General features: G+C 40.7%; 1 long non-coding RNA gene across 1 annotated transcript in view; it reads right to left on the bottom strand.

Moving 5' to 3' along the window:
* Positions 1–23,763, bottom strand: part of LOC117369072 — a 122,354-nt gene that overhangs the window by 19,905 nt on the left and 78,686 nt on the right. Inside the window, exon 3 of the long non-coding RNA XR_004541076.1 lies at positions 11,725–11,942. This is a non-coding gene — a long non-coding RNA (uncharacterized LOC117369072). The remainder of the gene's footprint in view (positions 1–11,724; positions 11,943–23,763) is intronic.

Raw genomic sequence — 23,763 nt, 5'->3', positions numbered from 1 at the left:
GGGTGCTGAGGCTGTAGCTTTAATCATTGCACCTTTCTAGAAATCAAAATGTAATAGACATGAGTCAAGTACAGGACAATCAAGCCATTGTGACATCATTGATGAGGTTGGCTCTTCAGCATTGGTGAAATGAGGCATTATGATGTCACAGTACCAGCTCTGGTTATCAGGGGCTGAAGCTTTTCACACCATTTATTTATTCAGTTTTCTATACTGTTCTCCCAAGGGAGCTCAGAATGATTTACATGAATTCATTCAGGTACTCAAGCACTTTTCCCTGTCTGTCCTGATTGACTCACAATCTATCTAAAGTTCCTGGGGCAATGGGAGGATTTAGTGACATACCCAGGGTCACAAGGGGTAGGGTGGGTTCAAACCCACAACCTCAGGGTGCTGAGGTTTGTAGCTTTAACCACTGTGCCACACTTTCCCCTTAATGTTTGAGATTCAAAAGTAGAGATAGTAAGAGATTAGTTGGGAAATTACAGGCTTTGCAAGAAATTGGAAGGGAAAAATGGTACCAAGGAAAGGTAGCCAGGACACATCAGTGCAAATGCAGTCTTCTGATGCAACATGTCTTGAAACACTGTGTAGATATTTCTAATCCTGTCCATTTAATCCCTTTCATAGTTGTGAGTCCCTTCAAAAAAAATCAGAAAATGAATTTGGATATTTTGGTGTTCTGGTGGAAACATAAGAAGATATTGTAGGACATGAAGTTTTCAGGATCACAGAGTCCCTTCTTCCAATTAATGTGTTTTTGAAGGCTTATGACCTGCAGACCTTTCTATACAGGACAAAGGAAAGGCATGACAACCCATAAGAGAATTAGCAATTACCGTCATGGGATCTTGCAGGGCTGGCATCTGACCAATAATAATGTTGGTAGAAACTGGTTCTAGCTGTGTCTGAATCTTTCAGAGGTGAATCTTCAAGGCCTGGTAGATGCCTCACTTCTGGGTCCTGCCTGAAATGTAGTGTATATTAGAGGTATTTACAATTACTCCATTTTTACTGTGGGTGGCCAGAGCTGTTGATCAAACTCTTTACCGCAGCAATTATAGTGTAGCATATGGAAATGTAGTTTGATGCACTCCCTTTCCCAAATTCAGATGTCAAATCAAGTTCTATTAAATTAAGACAAGAGTTTGGAGTGTTTTGGACAGCTAGTCAAATCTGCTTTAATTGAGTCTTGCAGCTCTGAATAAAGCTCTAAAGCCATTTGAAGAACTCAAGTAGGGAGATCATTAAAGTGCACCATAATTAACACATATTGCTAGAAGTCCTGCATTTCTTGCTAAGATTTTTAAAATCAGAATGTAAGATTAAGACAGCGCTGAATGATAATGATGAGTATGTGAACTTCAAAAAATATAATTGATGCTGCTGAAAACCAAAATGTGATTAATGTGTCTGGGGAGAGCATCTCGTGTATTTAAAATACAATTAGACATTTGGTTATGAAGATAAATAAGACATTCCTCACAATTCTTAAGAACATAAGAATTGCTGCTGCTGGGTCAGACCAGCGGTCCATCATGCCCAGCAGTCCGCTCACGCGGTGGCCCCCAGGTCAAAGACCAGTGCCCTAACTGAGACTAGCCCTACCTGCGTATGTTCCAGTTTAGCAGGAATTTGTCTAACTTTGTCTTGAATCTCTGGAGGGTGTTTTCCCCCTATAACAGCCTCCGGAAGAGCGTTCCAGCTTTCCACCACTCTCTGGGTGAAGAAGAACTTCCTTACATTTGTACGGAATCTATCCCCTTTTAACTTTAGAGAGTGTCGCAGGATCTGTCTTAAACCGCATTTCATCTTTCAAGTGTTTTCCCCTTTCAGTCTCTTCTTTTCCTTCTTGGCAGTTCCCTGCCCTTCCGTCATCCCTTGCCCCCAGTTTCCTCCTTTCTTTGGCTTTCTTTGTTTTTGCAATGAGGTGCTCCTGGAGCCAGGAGTATACTGAGCCGCTGTTGTACCTTGTGCGACTTGCCCACTGCTTTCCCCGCCCATTTTGCCACTGCCAATAACATGCATCCTTCCATATACACACTGCGGCCATATTCAGATTGTACTTCAGTACCACAATAGTTGGTGCGCTCAATAGCCCCTTAGTAATATTTTTTTAATGAAAATTAATCAAAATGAGTGCACAAAATATGAGATGAGTACTTAAAATGTGTTGTTCTACTAGGAAAAAACCCTCTAAATATCGGAATTTAAGGCTAAATTTCGCACTAAAATGATATTCTATGAAGGGCAATTTACGCTATTTCCCACACCCGAGGACTTGCACCTGCTAAAGAAGGGCAAAAGTGATGCTTATTGGTAGGACTGGAACAGAGTGGATCCTTTGCTATCAATGTAATCTGCAGATGTTGGTTCCCTATAAAATCTAGCTGCTTCTGGGTGAGGCTAAAGGAACGTACCCTAAGGGCCATGCAAGACCCCTTGGGAGCCCCTTTGAGCAGTGTGGAGAGTGTTAAGGAGAATTTTGCTGATCCATGTGATGAGTGTATCATGATTTGGTTGAGGTATGACTGATTCCTTTATCCTTAATAAGAGCATCAGAAAAAAAAAAGACAAATAAGTCAGAGGTGACTGTAACATCCATTACCAAAGTATTAGGCCCATGGATAGACATTTGCTTGTTGGACCTGCCACAGAGACTCAATTGGGAGGATATTTTTCAGATGAAGTTTCTCCGACTCCCCCTACCAGGACTCCTCCACTTCAACCAAGTCAACAGATTAGTCTTGATTTAATAGTGAGAAATGTCATGACAACAACAATAGCTATTCCTATAGATGTTGTTTTTCCATCTAATATGTCTCTTAAACTTCCAATTTCAGATAAAGAAATAACATTAAAGGACGTGTGAACTGTGGTTTCTAGGACACAGACATTCTTGAGACACATATGAAGAAAAAAAGAGATGCGTTCACAATAAAAGATTAAAATGCGTTTAGAACAAATGACATTTCACAGGCTCCTGGATTCCTCCTCTTCATTGAGTGGTGATGCGATTGCATATAAAGCCACCCCGGACAGACACACTGTAACAGAATCCATTTATAATGAGAGCGACAGACCTGACAGCTGTTCTTTCAGAACTGTTGTACAGCTGGAACAAGAATGCCATGGAAATGTTACAGTACCTTAATGATTAGAGTGTGAAAGAGATGCAGTTGTATAATTCCACTAGAATCTTACAGCTTGTCACCAGCCTATAAGGACTGACACACATATTTCTCACTGCCCTAACAAGAACAAAGTGAGAAAGGCAGAGTGGTTAATTTCCTCTGTTGCAACAAGAAAGAAGGAGATACAATTTGGGAAATATGACTAAGAAGTCCATGCAACAAAGTTCAGTGTCTGCAAAATGCAGCATGCTATAACAACTCTAGTGCATCCTGATCAGGGCTTAAATTATCATGCACATGATTGTACATGCAAGATAATCCAATGCAAATGAGGCATTAGTAAGCAGGCATTCAGTGAGCTATGATCTCCTTGTATCAACTGGCACAGTGGTTAAAGCTACAGTTTCAGCACCCCGGGGTTGTGGGTTCAAACCCATGCTACTCCTTGTGACCCTGGGCAAGTCACTTAATCCCCCCATTGCCCCAGGTACATTAGATAGATTGTGAGCCCACCAGGACAGACAGGGAAAAATGTTTGAGTACCTGAATAAATTCATGTAAAAAGTTCTGAGCTCCCTTGGGAGAACTGTATAGAAAATTAAATAAATAAATAGTGTGAAAAGCTTCAGCCTCTGATAACCAGAGCTGGTAGTATGACATCATATGCTTCATTCCACCAATGCCTAAGAGCCAACCTCATCAGTGATGTCACAATGGCTTGATTGTCCTGTACTTGGCTCATTTTTACTACATTTTGATTTCTAGAGTGGCGCAGTGCTTAAAGCTACAGCCTCAGCACCCTGAGGTTGTGGGTTCAAACACACACTACTCCTTGTGACCCTGAATAAGTCACTTGCACCAGGTACATTAGACAGATCGCGAGCCCACCGGGACAGATGGGGAAAAATGCTTGAGTACCTGAATAAATTAATGTAAACCGTTCTGAGCTTGGAAGAATGGTATAGAAAATTGAATAAAAAACAAACAAACCCCAGACATAAGAAATAAGTAAATTGAAAAGGATTGTAAGGCTCATCCATTTTGCCCAGTTTCATTCATTAGATACCAGCTCTCATCTGATATTTCCCTCACTCATTGCTACTGGACACCTTTTGTGCTTATCTAATGTTTCCTTCAAATCCACATTGTGTGCCACTTCCCTTGGGAGGTTATTTCATGCATCTGCTACCCTTTTTTATGGGGAAACATTTTCTGATACTGCTCCTGAGCCTATTTCCTTGGAGCCTCGTACAGTGATCGTGATCTAGAACATTCTTTCTTCTGAACAAGCTATAAGATGTAAGGTCAAAACCAGGAATGGCCAAAATTCTCTAGCCCAGAACTAGGTAACTTAGCATCTCAACTTTATATATAGGCCCAAAATAGGCACCCAGTCTACCTCCTTACTTAGGTGACCCATTTTAAAATTACACTTTATGGCCCGCATATTGTATAGGATGCCCGGTCTCAGAAGCTGATGGGCGTCCTGTACAGAATTGCGCCTAAGCTCACCTAAAAAGAACCTGATTCTCTAACCGACGTCCATGTTACAGACGCCAGTTAGAGAATTGGGTTGCTGCTGATAAGTTTAGTGGCAACCCGTCCCAACCCCCTACAAAGAATACCGGCAGGAGGGATGTCCAATCCCTCCTGCCGGAACCCCATTCCCCCCCCCCCCCCAGTAGAACGACATGTCTTGGGAAATCCAGACGTTTGGGCAATCTTTTGGTACTTTTTTTGTTATTGAAAAGGTCTAGCCTCAAACATCCAAATTCTGGCCTGGATGTTTTCTACAATGTTCCCTTATTGCAGAAAAATGTCCAAATCATAAGCCTTCCCTAGATCCGCCCAAACCTCACCTCCAACACCCCCCTTTATTTAGACACATCGCAGATGAACAGCAGCGAAAACGTCTAAAAAATTGGTTTTGAAAATAACGATTTTGATGTTTTGGCAAGAGAAACATCTGCCCCTTTATGCCACTTTTTGGATGGTTTTTTTTTTTTTTTTTTAATGAGCCCCATAGTAAATTTGTTTGTAATCTTTTCGGTAATTTAACCGAACATCCATCATAAAGCAAATTACAATAATCCGAATGGGGTAATATAAACTAGAAAATACTTCCTTATACGTTCTCATCGTTTTAATGTGTACAAAATCTTTTTCACTAATAAACCATGACCCTGGGCAAGTCACCTAGGGCCCAATTCACTAACCTGCTCGATTGTGACCGATCCATGGCAGGCTGACCAATTCGCGACAGGACAATATTCAAATGGGGACGATCAGAGGAACGCCCCCCACTGACTGCACGGACTGCTAATGAGCGATCCCAACGCATGCGCAGACAGTCTTCTTTGCCTGTAGATGGTCTGTGCATGCATTTGCTCTCCGTGCTTTTTTATTTTTTTACTTTACTTTTACTTGCGAGCCTGTGGTTTTAACCCGCGGGTTTAAAGCGGGTTAAAACCACGGACTCGTGCTGCAGGGAAGGGAGGCAGAGCAGGAGAGTATAGGGGCTGCAAAGGCAGGAGAATCGGGGCTGAGCAGGGCGGTAAAAAGGCAGGAGAATTAGGGTTGTGCAGGGCGGCATGAGCAGGAGAATCGGGGCTGAGAGCAGGGTTTTTGCACAAGCGACTGGTCCTCAGTTTGTTTTTGGATCGGCCAGCCCAGTCGGTGTGCCTGAATTTTGTAAGTGAATCACGCCCTTCCTACTTTGCATGCCGTTTCCCCTCATTTGCATGCATGGATTGGAATCGGATCGGAGGATGATCGGCCCCGAGGTTAGTGAATTGGGTTGGAGGAAAATCAGGTCGCAAAGGAGTCACAATCAGTTTGCTTAGTGAATCTAGCCCTTAATCCCCCCATTGCCCCAGGTACATTAGATATTTTGTGAGCCCGTGGGACAGACAGGGAAAAATGCTTGAGTACCTGAATAAATTAATGTAAACCGATCTGAGCTCCCTTGGGAGAATGGTATAGAAAACTGAATAAATAAATAAATAAAAAGAGGTAGATGGGATACTGTAGGCATGGCTACAGCTTGAACTGTTGAAGCTATACTTATTTAGAGAGACAGCTTGGTTACAATTTAGACAGAAGAAAAAAGATATTTGAATCAAACCATGAAGTATGAAAAAGGCTCTGAAGATGATCAGGCCCATTAAGAACCTACAGCGATACCAGAGGTGTTAAAGCAAGCTGACATGTTCTGCAAACTTAATCATAAAACACCAAGGTCTCGAATGAAAGCTCACATCCTTAAAACACTAATGGTAGCAGTTTTAGGTATAGCACCATTCAGACTGTGAACATAAAGGTGCATTGACGACTTTTCAAGGTGTGCATCAAACTCCTCATTCTATGTATTGTGTAAAACTGATGCTGCAGAGGTGTTAAAGACGTGCTAGACCTCTGAATGGAGTCCTCCAAATCTGCCTGCATGTGGGGGGAGAGTGTGGCGGAGTGGTTAATGCTACAGCCTCAGCATCCTGACATTGCAGATTCAAGCCCACACTGCTCCTGTGACCCTGGGCAAACCATTGTGAGCCCACCAGGATTGACAGGAAAAATGCTTGAGTACCTGAATCAATTCATGTAAACCAGGGGTACCCACACTTTTTGGGCTTGCGAGCTACTTTTAAAATGACCGAGTCAAAATAATCTACCAACAATAAAATTTTTTTTAAAAATACAAAGCACACTGTACGCAGAGAAAATGGTAATTATCATTTGTATTCAGGGGTTTTTTCAAAGAGGTCAAGGCAGATGACTTTATGCAATGTCACCTCAGTAACAACTGTACAAAAATAGACAAATATACCCCCTCCCTTTTTACTAAACTGCGATAGCGGTTTTTAGTGCAGGGAGCTGTGTTGAATGCCCCGCACTGCTCTCGACGCTCATAGGCTCCCTGCGCTAAAAACTGCTATTGCGGTTTAGTAAAAGGGGGCCATAGTGCAAAATATAGACAACAGATATAAATTCTCAAAACGGACACATTTTGATCACTAAATTGCAAATAAAATCATTTTTCCTATCTTTGTTGTCTGGTGATTTCATGAGTCTCTGGTTGCACTTTCTTTTTCTGACTGTGCATCTAATATTTCTTCCCTTTTTTCAGCCTCCTGTATGCTTCCTCTCCTCCAGACCTCATTCCCTCCCTCAACTTTTTCTTCCTCTCTCCCTGCTCCCCTCCCTTTTTTTCTTTCTCCCTGCCCCCTTCTTTCTTTCTGTCTGTCTTTCTCCCTGCCCCCTTTTTCCTGTCTGTCTTTCTCTCCCCATGCCCCCTTTCTTTCTGTCTCCCCTTTCTTTCTTTCTGTTTCCCTGTCCCCCTTTCTTTCTTTTCCCCTTCTTTCTTTCTGTCTTTCTATCCCCTCTTTCTTTCTTTCTTTCTTTCTGTTTCCCTTCTTTCTGTCTCCCTGCCTGCCCCCTTTCTTTATTTCTCCCTGTCCTCCCCCAAGCCACCACCACCATCGAGGAACAGGCCCCCAAGCCGCCTGCCGCTGAGTTGTGAGCTGTCCCTGCTTCCCAACGCGGTAAACAGAAGCTCTGGACCGACCAACCTTCCACCCGATGTCAATTCTGATGTCGGAGAGGAAGTTTTGGGCCAGCCAGGCAGCGATTGGCTGGCTCGGAACTTCCTCTCCGATGTCAAAATTGATGTCGAGGGGGGAGGGGGGGGGAAGCTGGTCGGCCCAGCGCTTCTGTTTACCGTGTTGGGAAAGCAAATGTTGTTCATGGAGAAGCAGGTAGAATGCAAAGGCAACGCAAGTCTATCACGGAGCCCGGGATGGGCTCTGCGATCGACTCACGTTGCCTTCACGTTTGACCTTTTGGGCACCCCTAATGTAAACTGTTCTGATCTCCCCTGGGAGAACAGTATAGAAAACTGAATGAATAAATAAATAATCGTGATCTTCTCTGGTACCTACCCAAGAGTGACAACCAATTACAAATGCACACTTCTGTGCAATATGGGAAATACTTGTTCATGGAAGAGAATATATATTGCTTTTTGTTTGAAAAACAAACCAAGCGTGTGAATTGTATTGTACATTTTCAATATCTTTTGTCTTTAGTGAATCTCAGTTTTACCTAATAGCTTTGATCTTCTATCCCAGTCTTCAAGTGTTGCCATCAGGTTTTCAGGACATCCCTCATGAATAGAATGTAAATAGTAAGCATGCAAACCTCCCTCATCCATATTCATGAGGGATATACTCAAAACCTGACTTGTTGGTGGCCCTCCATAACTGGGAGGGAATACCAAGGCCTTATAACAAGACCATTAATAATGTTCTCTCTTTATTCTTCTCTGTACTCCCTAACCCACATTATTAGTTGAAATTTTAACCTGTTCTTTATGTAAAGCCACATTGGGATCCTTCCCATGAGAATGGTCTCATAGGAGATTATTCTATGCAGTGTAGGCCAGCTGAATGTACTGTCACATAACTCACCTTGTAGGACCTGGGTTCTTAATAAAAAGAAAGCTCTGGCTTCTTTCTGCTTTCATCCAACTTTTTCTCCTAAGATCCCCTGGACTGATTAGGCCTTGTAGAAGCTTTCTTATGATTAGATACTTATATATATATAAACTCTAGAACTTTCAGTAGATTTTGTCTTCAGACAGGTCTCTTGCCTAACTTTGGGTACCTTGTTATCTGCTGGTGTTTTAGTAATAAAGTTCTGCTTGTTTATTGAGTATTGACCTGTTCTGCCTGCCCCAACCTACCTATCCCTGGACTCTGCCTCTGTCTGGGTTTTGTTTTGCTATGGTTCTTCTGCATTCTACCTGGTCTGATGTCTGCTGTTTACTCTGTTCTTGTGGAACTTCTGTACTATAAGTCCTGACAGGCTTCCAAGAATGAAGGACTCAACCTGAAGGGAATGGAAGTTGTTTTAGGTAAAGGTATATTGCCTTGACTCCTGGTGTTACCTTGGAGTGGGTCCAATTGTAACATGTTTCCAAGTTTATTGGTTTTTTTGTTATATCATCTATTCCAAGTATCTAGACCAGTGCAAGGCTAGCAACTAGATAGACCTGCCTAAAAAGCAGGTCTATCTTTGGCTGCAGAATATTGGTTTGGCCAGCTAAATCTGCGACAGTGAACTTTGACCCGGATATTCAATGCCAGTGGCAAGATAAACTGAATATCCGGGATCATCATAGAGGGCAGGAAGTAGCCAGACTGCCTTCCATGATAACTGGTAACATCAATGGTTTCATGCTTGATGGAGAAGTAATAGAAACAGTGGACAACATCTTGGATTAATAATAAAACAGCAAGCAGTAAAAAAAATCCAATGATTTCTCACTATTGGCAGAATAGCAAGGAGGACCTAGTAAAGATCTTGAAGTGTAGATATGTATTTCCGCATATAAACATCTGACTTGTCCAAGTCATTGTATTCTCAATAATGAAATATGGATGTGAAAGTTGAATGGTGAAGAAGCAGGACAGGAATATTAAAAAAAAAAAAATCAATGATTTTGAATTGTTATGCTGGAGAAGAATAATACATATACTGTGGACTGCCCAAAGAACAAATCAATTGATATTGGGAGATCAAAGCTAAACCTAACTTTAGAAGCTCAAATGACAAGTTTGACTTTTCTACTTCAGAGACATCATGCTAGGCAAAAGATCATTAGAGAAAGGCATCATGCTTGGCAAGGCTGAAGGTCAATGCAAAAGACCAGCAATATGATGGATCAATACAATAACAGTTAGGGATGCCACTCCATCGATGGTTAGCCTTATGAGTGAAGACCAAATATACTGTAGTTCATGGGAATTAGGAATTATTACTCCAATAGTACAATGATAGAAATGTTGTGCCTCAGTTATTTTTATTAACACAAATGGCACAATTTTTTTGCTGAGCCCTACACACTAACTTCTTATAATATGGTTAATAAAGCTTATAAAAATAGTTAAAAAAAGGACATAATGAAAAATATTTTTTCATATAAATATTTCTTTTTAAGTGTATAGTTAAATATTTTCCTAGGATGGTGGCTTTTTTTGAATATATTTTATTCTGGGATTAAAGAATTTAGGGCTCCTTTTACCAAGCCACGGTAATAGCAGCTGCTGCAATAATAGCTCCAACACCCATAAGGATTTAATGGGTGTCGGAGCATTTGCCGCATGGCAGCACTACTTCAGTTTTATAAAAGGGGGAAGAGTTAGTATTCTAATATATAGCTCCCAGTATATGCTTATTGGATAATTATTTAGAAGGCCATCATAAGTCACCATTGACTTGATGGCACTTAACAACTACAGAATTGACATTTGCATATGTGAGTCTTTTCCACATGCATCTGCCATGCAACTGTTCTAAAATGGCCACCTTAAAGTGCATTACTCAATTATGCCTCATTGAATCTATACATACCATTGGCATGTCCTTAATTTTAGGAAGAGACATTTAAAAAGCTTTTGTGTGCAGGTAAACTGCTTCTTACTCCACCCATTTCTCTGAACTATGTCTGCTAGAAGGTCCTCTCTACATATGTTCCATGCTCTACACAGCCTATACTAAGGCATAGATCTGATGTTGTGGAAGTTGGAAAGATTAGGATTGGGAGGTGTAGTATTGCAATGGTTTAGATCTTCCCTAATAGGCCACACGTTTTGGGTGTATGATGGCGTTAAGACTTCAAGAGAGGCTTCAAGAGAGTGGGAAGGGGAGTCCCACAAGGCTCATCATTATCAGCATTTTTGTTTAATGTTTATGCGGCATCAATTGGGGGAGGTGTCTGATCAACTGCAAGTTCATTATCGACAATACGCTGAAGATATTTGGGGTTTCTTCCCAGTAGATAAATGGGGAAAGGATTTGCAGTTGTTTTTGGATCAATGTATGTTGAGGATAGAAGAATGGATGCGCGACCCTGGTCTATACTTGAATGTGGGAAAAACAGAAGTGATGTTTGTTGGACGGAGTGGAGAAGAAATGTATTGGGGGTGCAATTACCAGTGAAGAAAAAGATGACAGTGCTGGGGGTTATATTGGACCCAGGTTTGACTATGAAATGGCAGATTGTTAAGGCTTAAAGACATGTTTCTTTTCTTTTTTTTTTTTTTTTTTAGCTGTTGTTTTCTTCCCATTTATGAGTCCATAACTAGATTTCTTTCTATTTTTTTAAACTCACATGTAGAGCCCTTATAAATAATCTCTGCGATTTGGGGATAGTTTTATAAAGGCTTTTTCACACGCCTATTCCAGTATACAGTACACTTGTAAAATGTCTCATAAAATTACCTTACCCCCCATGGGAAATTAGATGTTATGGCTAGTAGGTGTGTACTTTTACAAGACCCAGGCATGCCAATTTAGCACATGCTAAATATTCACACGCACTAAATGCTAACATATCCATAGAATATAATGGAGGCCTTAGCATTTGGAACGCGCTAAATCGGCTCGTGCACCTTAATAATAAGACCCCATAGTTTGGGTGAAATCACAATTTACATGTGTGTATGTAACTTATCTATAGTCAAATGATCTTTTTCTTGCTTTCCTACTCTTTCCCTACTAACATCTGTTAAAGCATTGCCCATTCTACTCTTACCTTTCTGGATGCACTCTCACTTCTTGGTGTTCAGTCTCGTTGACATTCAGCCCTTCCCAACTTTTGACCAGACTCCGTATCTTCCTTCTTTTTTCCCTTTTGAGTTCTTCTCATCAATATATTTCTATTCTTTGCTCTTTCCTTTCCCATCTTGATGACTGCAATAGCCATTGCATTGGCTTGCCTTATTACACTCATCTAATCCAGCTTCTATAGAACTGGAAAATAGCAACATAGGGAGACAAATAAAACAAAACGTTTCATGATGGCTGAAACATTGGTTCCAAGTACTCGACCCAAGCAGCTGGAACATCCTACTAACGTTTATTTACAAAAATGCTATTTTATGTCTTCAATATTATTCTCTCCTCATTTGGTAGTTGCATTCTTAAACTGGCTACCCATGAGTGCTATAAAAGAGGTTAAACAGTGGTCTTGCTCCTCTTAGGGCTCCTTTTACTAAGGTGTGCTAGCATTTTTAGCGCACGCAACAGATTAGCACGCGCTAACACCACGCTACACGGCTAGAACTAACGCCAGCTCAATGCTGGTGTTAGCGTCTAGCGCGCGTGGCATTATAGCGCACGCTATTCCACACGTTAAAGCTCTAACACAGCTTAGTAAAAGGAGCCCTTAGTTTCTCTACCACAACCTTTTTATTCACCATTACTCTGGACAAGATCATTTTTACTCACAATCATACGTTCTTTACTATGTACTTCACAGAAAACATAAGAGTTTATTTCCTTCATGCTTCTTCTCTATTAACGCTCACCTTCTGCAATAAGCTCCCCCTCCCCTCCCATTTACAAGAAACTATCTCAGTAGCTGCTATATTCAACTTAAAAAGCTTAGGTCTTGCAGTCTGTACTACACAGCTAAATCTTGTTTTGTTTTTATTTTATTTATTTTTTTCTCTTTTACCAGTTCACACATTGCTGAATGATGCACTGCCTGTTCGCATTTTCTCATTGCTTTGTGAGGCACCCTGAGTAGGAGGTTAGGTGAGAGCCGAAATAAACCATCTACAAAGTTATTTGAAACTCTGGCTTCTCTGAGGTTCTGGGGATTGTAAGAGGCCTCTGCCTCGTAAAGCTGCATGAAAAAGAAATTTACATCAGTCGTAAAGAAAGCTGGTACACTCCATTGTTTCAAAGCTTTTAGTGCATTTTTTTTCCATCTTCCTGAAATGCAAGATTTAGGCAACGCCCCAACAGTAAATAACTTATCTTTCAATGTGAAGGACCAAATGCCAACATGTACCATGTTTCGCTATTTCCTGCTTCAGAGCATGGCACTAAATACTGTTCTGTAAAGGGCATCCACCCTTAATAGAATAGTGTTTAATTGCAGATCTCACACCTAACTATGGGCATAAAAACATAAGAGTTGCCACTGCTGGGTCAGACCAGCGGTCCATCGTGCCCAGCAGTCCGCTCCCACGGCAGCCCTTAGGTCAAAAACCAGTGCCCTATTTATGTCTAGCCTTACCTATGCACGTTCTGGTTCAGCAGGAACTTATCTATCTTTTTCTTGAATCCCTGAAGGGCGCTTTCCCCTTTAACAGCCTTCGGAAGAGCGTTCCAGATTTCTACCACTCTCTGGGTGAAGAACTTCCTTATGTTTGTATGGAATCTAACCCCTTTTAACTTTAGAGAGTGCCCTCTCGTTCCCTTCACCTCGGAGAGGGTGAACGATCTCTCTTTCGCTACTAAGTCAATTCCCTTCAATATCTTGAATGTTTCGATCATGTCCCCTCTCAGTTTTCTCTTTTCAAGGGAGAAGAGGCCCAGTTTCTCTAGCCTTTCACTGTATGGCAACTCCTCTAGCCCCTTATGCCTGCTGAAAACAAGTGTAAATGCTGGCGCCCAAGTTAAGCACACTGACCAATGACCCAGTATTCTATAACTATATGTACAATGTTGCAGAATGTCCTGACATGCACATGCTCCTCCCATAGCTATGCCCCCTTATGAGCTAAATGCTATGGGAGTTAGAAGCACTGCCTTATGGAATAGCATGGAGCCAGATGCATGCGCATGTCCTCATTGGTGTCAATTAGCAGTAATGATTGATTGTTAGTGCCCAAATATTGCTGTTGGCTCATTAACCCGTTAAGTTGCAGGTGCATTTCAAGTTCGCACCCAAATTTTGCCACCCACATTTGGGTAATCTTTATAGTATCTAGGGCATAGGTCTGAATTCTATATATTGTGCCTAAAAATTGGCATAGAAAAAATGGCTAAGTGCTATTCTACAAATGGCTCCTAAATTTAAACACAGTTTGTAGAATAGCGCTTATGCCTGAGAGTCGTGCCTAACTTTAGGCCAGGCCATTTGTACCAAAAGCTCACACCTAAAGTTAGGCGCAGTTGTGAAGTCCACCTCCGATTCACCCATGACTCTCCCAGTACCACGTCCCCTTTTTAGGCCTGGAACCCTTGCTTAAATTTATGTGCACAATTTTAAATTAAAACTAATTAAAACTAATAATTGCTTGTTAAGAAGTCAATTTTCAGCGTTAATTAACTCACTATTCAATTAAGTTGCACGTACAAAGGGGGCGCTTTCCTAAATTTGCATATGCAATGGAAGGCTCCTTTTATAGAATTCGGGGGATAATGTGCATATTTTATAAAGCAGATTAACAAATGCAGACTCTCTGCAAACTCATCCATGGGATCACCCCTGCTTAGCCTTGGTAATTGTTTGCTATGCATGTAACTGCCTGCACATATTGATTTGCAGTTTTGTCAGCACATGTTTAACATGTGAGAAACTGAATTATGCACAGAAATGGCTTTTAAGACCATGCTCTTGATTTTTATGCATCCACTGCTTGGCTTATAGTTTATTAATTGGAGGAAATTTTTTTTCACTCAGAGAATAGTTAAGCTCTGGAAGGTGTTGCCAGAGGATGTGGTAAGAGCGGCTAGCGTAGCTGGTTTTAAGAAAGGTTTGGACAAGTTCCCGGAGGAAAAGTCCATAGTCTGTTATTGAGAAAGACATGGGGGAAGACACGGGGGAAACCACTGCTTGCCCTGGATTAGTAGCATGGAATATTGCTACTCCTTGGGTTTTGGCCAGGTACTAGTGACCTGGATTGGCCACCGTGAGAACGGGCTGCTGGGCTTGATGGACCATTGGTCTGACCCAGTAAGGCAATTCTTATGTTCTTAATCTTTATATACTGCCTTTTACAGCATTGCAAAGCGGTTTACAATAAAATATCATGAGTCATAAATAGAAAGTAACTACGATAATTATGATAGAAAGTAAGAATTCAAATCTAATCTAATCTAATTAAGTATTTCTTAATCGTGCTACACCTAAACAGGTTCAAGGCGACTTACGATATAAGGAATTACAGAATGTAAAGCTACATTATAGCAGAGAAGAGTAGAGTTTTGAATGGAGAAATAGGGAAGATAGAATGGAGGTTCAGAATGAAGGTTTTCTGATTATACTGGTATAGCACTTGAGTAGAGTGTGGAATTTAGTGACTTTAGGGTTTTGAATTAGTTGTCTAAGATGTGTATGCTTTTAAAGAAGAGAGCTTTTAACTTTTTTTGACATCTGTTTCCATCCTGATGTCAGTTGTGAGGTTGTTCCAGGTCTTGGTGCTAAGATATGTGAAGAGCGAGTCAAATATACGTTTGTATTTAACCCCTTTGGGAAACAGGGGGAGCAGTTGAAATGATTTCAGTTTTCTGGCTGACGCAGACCAGGACTTGATGAAAAAATTTATGAGTGGTTCTGCAGTTTTTGCGCATAGGATTTGAAACATTATGCATGATAGTTTGAAGGTGATATGAGTTTTGATAGGCAGCCAGTGTAAGTTTTTATAGTAAGGAGAGATGGAGTCAATTTTTTGAGTTTGAATATCAGTCTGACCCCCATGTTTTGAATCATCTAGCATTAGACCCATATAAAGGGAGTTACAAAATCCAGCTGGAACAGTATAAGCATTTGCGTCAATATGACAAAAAGGATCCATTAAGTCTTAGTCTTCTCAAATTGTAGAAGGTTTTCTATGTTAGGTTGGATACTTGAAATTCATGATGTCCAGCATGGATCCTGAGGTTAGAGTTACTGCATTATAGAACCTTAGAACTTGCTGCATTATAGAACCTTAGAACTTTGCTTTTGTCCGCATTTAAAGTTTGTTAGAAGAGGCCAGGCCTGTATTTTGTGTATTCCATTTGATATTATCAGCATTGTGTCATTAGTGTCTCGATTAATTGGGATGAGTAGAAGAATGTCATCTGCATATGAACATGTGGTGGAAACGACAAATGATCTATTGGACAAAAATGAAGTAAGTTTATAGCAGACAGTCGCTGGAGAAGAAGGGAATGATCAATCAAATCAAAGGCAGCAATTAAGTTTAATGAAATGAGGAGTGCAATCTTTCCTTTGTCAAGGCACGAGTGGAAATCACTAAGAAGACTGACAATAATTGTTTCTGTACTATGGTTCCTTCTAAATCCAGACTGATGGGGACAGAGATTATGTGCATCATTCAAGAATTGTGAAACCTGCCGAAAGACCACCTTTCTGTAAGTTTCGAAATAAATGAGAGGTTCAAGATAGGATGAAAATTGGTAACTATAGATGGGTCGAGAGAGCCTTTAAAAAAAAAAAAAAAAAAAAGAATAGGGCATATGATTGCTTTCATCCAGCTGTCAGGGAAGACTCCAAAGTTAAGACTGTTACAAACCATATACAGTACAAAGGGGGGAAGACCATGCTTAGAGACAGTAAGCCATGTTGTGGGGATAATGACCAGGGGCAAACATGTTAAACGAGAAGAACTCATTATCTTTGATAGCTCAGTCAGTGAAGGGGGAACAAACTCTGAGAGTGCAGGAGAGGACACAAAAGTCGATCAGTGGATTGATGCTGAGATTCAAGAGATAAAAAACAAAACACAGACTGATTAGAAGGTAAGGTAGGGAGGCAAATCATGTGGCATATGAGGCGGTAAAAGGCATACTTGTCAACTGCCACTTTCACAATGCCACTATCATCTACCTGCCTCAGGATGCACAGATTGATAGAGAATGGTTTCATTGGTCTAAAATATCATAGTTGAAATCCCAATTTTTATGGGGAAAATACACATAAAAGGCAATTCTAGGCGCCAACTTTTACACATGTGGAGGGGCATTTTCAAAACATATCTCTAAGTTCGATTTGGACGTATGGTGCTAAATGTCCAAAGTCAGTAGTAAGAAATGCCTATTTTCAGAAGGCAATAATTTTTTTTGAAAATCCTGAATGGATGTCCAGGCCATTGGGACGCCCACCGCCAGGATGTCTATCTTTATATCACATTTTCAACAAAAATTTTGTCCAAATCCCAAATGCCCAGAAGAAGACCATTTGGATGTGGGAGGGGCCAGTCCTGAAATGGACTAACCACCCAGATATGGCAACAGAGCAGTGGAGCATCTTAGAGGGAACTACTGTGAACTTCACATAAAGGGTGCCAGAAAAACATCTCACTAAAACTCTCGTATAGGTTATGGTGAGTCCCCCAAAACCCACTATACCCACCTGTCTACAACCCGAATAGCTCTTATGGGTGCAGGTGGCACCTATATGGCAGTAGAGTAGGGTTTGGGGGGATTTTGATGGGTTCACATTTTCCACCATGAGTGGTTAGAGTGGCTTATGGGCCTGGGTCCTCCTCTATGATTCACTAGGCAGGTTTTTGGACATCTGGATGTTTTGATTATGCCCCTCATATTATACATTTAAATGTTCAAACATTGACAGTTACACACCTACCTAGTGTGTCTTTTTCACCTCCTCCACGGTATACAAGTTTCTCAGCAAAATGCTAATTACAGCCAGTTTTACAGGAGTGTTTGAGAGGGCAATTGTACTTATCTTTCTGGTTATTAAAATAACTAAAAAAAATGTAAAAACTGGACTTCACAAGCACAGCTTCTTAGTTGGTGACTATTCCATGTTTGCTTTGTTAAATCTGGCCTTCACATGTTTAAGCACTAGTACTTACAGATGCAGGTTGTGAAAATCAGCTCTAATATGTGCGTGCTTGACAAAAAACATGGGTCCTTCCTTATATCCTTATACATATTTTTCAAAAGGCTCTGCATTCAGTGAGTCTTTTGCAAAACAGGCTGGAAATTGTGAACTTGCATGTTCCATTTCCGACCTAGATGCCCTCCATAAAACAGGGTTTCAAGTGTGTTATATTTAATAATATATTAAAGACCATTTTGTTTAATGTAATGGAAAAATGCATGTTGAGACAAATGACTAGGATTCTTAGCAATATTAATGAGGAATATTTGGAGGAATATTTAGATACATCATTAGAGCATCTTCTATTTTGAAACCTATTATGTCCTAGCAGGTATGGAATTTTAAATCAAAGTAACGCTATTATCAGTGTCTGGCTTCATGCTCTTTGCATCATAGATAGTATTATTCATTGAGCTGCAATTAGTGAGTCACCAGGGAATCTTTCTTAGATTCTGAAGGTCAAAAAAGCTAATTAACCTTCGTCTTGCATTCTGAACAGACTAACAATACAGAGGCAACCATGAAACAAAACAAAAAAAGATATATGAAGACATTTTAAAAACTGTTTATGATTGTTGGCTACAAACCTGGAAGAAGTGAAAGTGTTCTGAAGGCATGGAAAGAATCTATTTAAAACAGAGAAGAAGAGGCTCTTGGTTCTTCATATACTGATTTAAAAATATTTTTTTTTTTACAAAGATACTTGAAGCATTATTTGGGCTATTTTTGAAAATCCTATTGAATAGAGATTTTTGTGGCTCATAAGATCCGTCGCTTCTATCTCTTCAATATTACCAAAATTCACCCCTTCCTCTCTGAACACACTACCCGAACCCTTGCTCAAGCTCTCGTAACCTCACGCTTAGATTACTGCAATCTACTCCTAACTGGTAGCTCGCAGTGTCTCCTCTCCCCCTTGCAATCTATGCAAAACTCTGCTGCATGACTCATCTTCTACCAACCTCAATACGTCCATGCCACCCCTCTTCTTAAATCACATCACTTGGTCCCTATCTGCCATCGCATACAGTTCAAGATCTTATTGCTTACCTACAAGTGTGTTCATTTTGCTGCCCCTCAATATCTCTCCTCACTTCTCCCTCCTTATATACCTCCCAGAGAATTCCATTCCTCAGTTAAGTCACTCTTAGCATTACCCTTCTCCTCCACTGCCAATTCCAGACTTTGTTCCTTTCATTTAGCTGCCCCTAAGCCTGGAATAAATTACCCAAGTTTGTCCATCAAGCCCCTTCCCTTCCCTTGTTTAAAAGCAGACTGAAAACTCTATTTTTTGATATAGATTTCAATCTTTACTCCTCTGCCCTCCAACCCAGCCTGCTGATTATCTATTCCCCTTAACTGTATCCACAGCATCTTTCTATAAATAAATGCCTCCTTTAAGACTCCCCAATGCTGCATAGTAATAACGTGGAGGGGCATAATCGAAAGGGACGTCTAAGTCCGTTTGCGTCCAACTCGCAAGTCGTCCAAAGTAAAAAAAAACAGCCTAAGACACTTTTTCGAAAAAATACATCCAAAATTTTTTTTCTTTCGAAAATTGTCTAATTATACGTCCTGCCGATCTGATCGTCCAAGCCGCTAAATCGTCCATCTTTATACCACATTTCCGTCCAACTTTTCGTACAAGTCAAAAACGCCTAGAACAAGCCCTGTTGGACGTGGGAGAGGTCTGCAAAGTGATGGACTGAACACCCAGACATGCCACCTAAATAGTGGGGTACCTTACAGGGCACTGCTGTGAACTTCACAAAAAGGGTGCCATGGCTTCTCCTCACTACAGCTCCCTTATAGGTCACGGTGAGCCCCCCAAACCACCTCCAGAATCCCCTAGACCCACTTACCTACCACCCCAATAGCCCTTATTGCTGCAGGAGCCACTTATATGCCAGTAAAAAAGGGTTTTGGGAGTGTATAGGGCAATGCACATGTTTCAATATCAATGCAGTGATTACAGGGGCTTATGGGCATGGGTCCTCCTCTCTATGGTTCCCTAACCCACCCTCAAGACGACTTCAGCTGCCTCTGTGCTGGATGACTAGGCTTTCCTATGCCAGGCGGCCAGGTAATGATGGTCTGGAGGCTGAATTTTAAAGGTGTGATTAATATTTTTATGGGGGGTGGGGGGATTGGTGATCACTGGGGTAGTGTGTGGGGGCCTGTTTTATGTGTTTCAAGTGCTTATCTGGTGACTTTAGGTGGGTTTTTTGTGACTTAGACCATGTTTTACATGGTCTAAGTTACACCGTCCAAGTTCTGTCGATGGTGGACTGTATAACTTTCGGTTATACATGCTGTACGACTAAGTCTAAGCCAGCCCACGTCCCGCCCAACTCCCGCCCTCAACACTCCTCCCAAAATGCCCCGTTTAGCTTGGTTGTTCAGCGGCACTATGTAGGTCTAGGCCGCCTAGAAATACGTCCAAAACCCGTTTTTATTATCGGCACTTGGACATATTTGGGAAATGTTTGTCCAAGTGCTGACTTAGGCCAGTTTTTGGATGTTTTTCTCTTTCGATTATGAGCCCCTTATTGTATAATGACACCTGTACTCCCAGATTACATTATAGATACAGTACAATAAAATAATAGTCATTTTTTTAATATATCACAAATACCTTCAATTAATTCATTGCGGTTTACATACAAAAGAGTAGAGACAAAGTCCAGAATAACAATAAAAATGGTATATTAATATTTACCTAGCTTTTAATACATATTCACTAAGGGCTCATTTTACAAAGGTGCGTTAGGGCCTTAACGTGCGCTAAAATGCTACGCACCTAGCCGCTACCGCCTCCTTTTAAGCAGGTGGTAATTTTTCGGCTAGCGTACGCTAATCTTGTGCGTGCGCTAAAAACGCTAGCACGCTTTAGTGAAAGGAGCCCTAAATAGACACGTCTTCAAGACTTTTCTAAAAACTTTGTAGATGGACACCAAAGTAACATGGACTGATAAGGGTTTCCATGATTCTGCCACTTGATATGCATAAGTAGCAGTGAACAATCTAGAATTCTTTCTTTCTTCTCATCTCAGGAAATTGAAATGGAGGTCTTAATCTAAGATGAAAATAACTATCCCTCATAAAACAAAGTAAATAGGTCATATAAATTGGTGCCTCTCCATGAAACATTTTGAACAACAAACAAAAGAACTTAAACCACATTCTAGCTTCAACAGGAAACCAGTGAAACTTTGTCGAGAATAGTATAATTCTATCTCCTTTTTTTAAAATCCAAAAACCAATTGAATTGCAGTAATTTATAAAGTTTGTATTCTCTGTACCAAAGTTCTGGGGCAATTCAAATAAATAAATTACAATAATCTATCAATGATGGAAATAGAGATTGAACCAACAATTGGAAATATTGAGGACTATAACATTGTCTGAATCTTCTCAGTTTCCAGAACAAACAGAAATATTTTATTTTACTACTAAATTCACGTGAGACTCCAATGATAAATTTCTAACAAGATACACTCCTATAATTACTGGAGAAACTAGATTTTCAATGTTGTTAACAAGTAAACAGTTATACTGATGATGTATAATTTTTTTTGGGGGGGTTAATCATTAAACATTTGGGCCTTCTTTAATTAAACTGCAATAGGGAGCCACACTGAATGCTCCGCGCTGCTCCCGATGCTCATAGGAACTCCATGAGCGTCGGGAGCAGCGTGCAGCATTCAGCGTGGCTCCCGGCGCTAAAAACCGCTAGGGCGGTTTAGTAAAAGGGGGACTTGGCTTTTTTTAATCTATTTAATCTAAGTTGGAACTCCGTCATCCAGTGATCTATTATGTTCATACAATTGGCTATATCGTCCATTACTTCACCTACGCTGGCATTAGTAACAACACAGTGATGTCATCTGCATATAGAGATGTACTAAAGTTTGCCTTTTCTAGGGTAAATCCTAATAGATTTAAAAATACATTAAATAGTCTTGGAGACAGTGGGAAACCTTGTGGCACTCCACATTTCATGTACCATCTGCAACTAAGAAGCCTTGAAACCATGTTAGAACGCCCCCTCCCACCCCGATACCTTTCTAAAATCTAACAACCATAATAATAACATGTGAACTACCAAATCAAATGCACTAGAGAGACCAAAATGTACGTATAATATTCTATTACCTTCTGAAACTTGTGATCTTATTTTATCCAGCATTGTTTCCAAAACTGTTTCAATACTTAGGACTCCTTATATGAAGGTGCGTTAGGGCCTTAACGTGGGGAATAGTGCACGCTAAATTGCTGTGCGCGCTAGACGCTACCGCCTCCTTTTGAGCAGGCGGTAGATTTTCAGCTAGTGCACACTATAGTGCGCGCTAATCCGGTACGTGCGCTAAAATGCTTAGCGCACCTTCGTAAAAGGAGCCCTTAGACTCCAATGAAATCCTGATTGAGAATAGTGCAGCACATCAAATCTTTCTAGATATGATATGCAGGCCAGGATTAACTAATAGGCCAAGTAGGCATGTGCCTAGGGCCTGAAATGGTCAGGGGGGGGCCGATGAAGGAGGGCATCAACATTGTTTTTTCCAAACGGCAATGGGCCCCTCCAGCATCAGTTGGCAACACAGGCTCCACCCTGATTGGCAACGCGGCCCCCCCCCCCCCATCGATGGAAAGTAAGACAAGCAAGCAACGTGGGTAAGAAAGGCAATGGGAACTGTAATTTTGCAAGTGGTGCTGCTTGCCCAAAGCTTCCCTCTGACGCAGCTTCCTGTTTCTGCCTGGCCTCATGGTGGGGTGGGGTGGGGTGGGGCAGGGGGCCCAGTGTACTTGTGTATCTAGGGGCCCTCGATGAATTAATCCTGCCCTGATGATATGATCTATTTATTTGGTTAGTTATACATCCCATCCTTCCCAATGAGCTCAGATTCTTCACAACACCCTCCATAACCTTTGCCCGAAATGGTATAGACGCCACTGCTCTGTAGTTGGAAACCTGATTTAACATTCCCTGGGAATCTTTTAAAGCAGGAGTTTAAGACAATTTCTCTCAGGTCATTAGGGAAAAGTCCTGATTGCCATGTTTGAGTGGATTCTTGATAGTCTACAATCTTAAAAGATAAATGTGCTTCTTTTAAAAGGTATACCGGGCAACAATCCAATTGACAATGGACTTTTACATATCTATTAAAAACCTTTATAAACTCATTCCATTTTATCTTATCAAATGAATTAATCCTGCCCTGATGATATGATCTATTTATTTGGTTAGTTATACATCCCATCCTTCCCATTGAGCTCAGATTCTTCACAACACCCTCCATAACCTTTGCCCGAAATGGTATAGACGTCACTGCTCTGTAGTTGGAAACCTGATTTAACATTCCCTGGGAATCTTTTAAAGCAGGAGTTTAAGACAATTTCTCTCAGGTCATTAGGGAAAAGTCCTGATTGCCATGTTTGAGTGGATTCTTGATAGTCTACAATCTTAAAAGATAAATGTGCTTCTTTTAAAAGGTATACCGGGCAACAATCCAATTGACAATGGACTTTTACATATCTATTAAATACCTTTATAAACTCATTCCATTTTATCTTATCAAATGTCACCCAAATCTGATACACTGGAACAACATCTTCATCTCTTCTATTAAGAAAACTAGCATAATCAAAAACATCTTGAAAATTGGGGTTTAATAAATTGGATTTTAGATTGAAAATAATGAGCCAGTTGATTTGCTGTAGGCACTTTTTCAGAAGACATGTTAGTGATCTTGTCTGTTTTCACATGAGAATTAACTATGTGAAACAATCTTTTTGTATCTGAAACCTCTACTCCTATTCATTTAGAATAATAGGTTTTCCTTGCTTCAATTAGTTTTAACTTATACTCAGAAACTGCTTTTCTCTAATTAGTTCTCACTAAATCATCTGGATGTTTTCCTCATTTCCTTTCTAACTTCCTACACAGTTACTTAAGATGTAATAATTCCATTGTGTACCAGTTTG

This window comes from Geotrypetes seraphini, chromosome 11 (assembly GCF_902459505.1).
Source record: "Geotrypetes seraphini chromosome 11, aGeoSer1.1, whole genome shotgun sequence".
Taxonomy (NCBI): domain Eukaryota; kingdom Metazoa; phylum Chordata; class Amphibia; order Gymnophiona; family Dermophiidae; genus Geotrypetes; species Geotrypetes seraphini.
The sequence above is the reverse complement of the archived record's forward strand: the minus strand, read 5'-3'. Positions and strand labels throughout refer to the sequence as shown.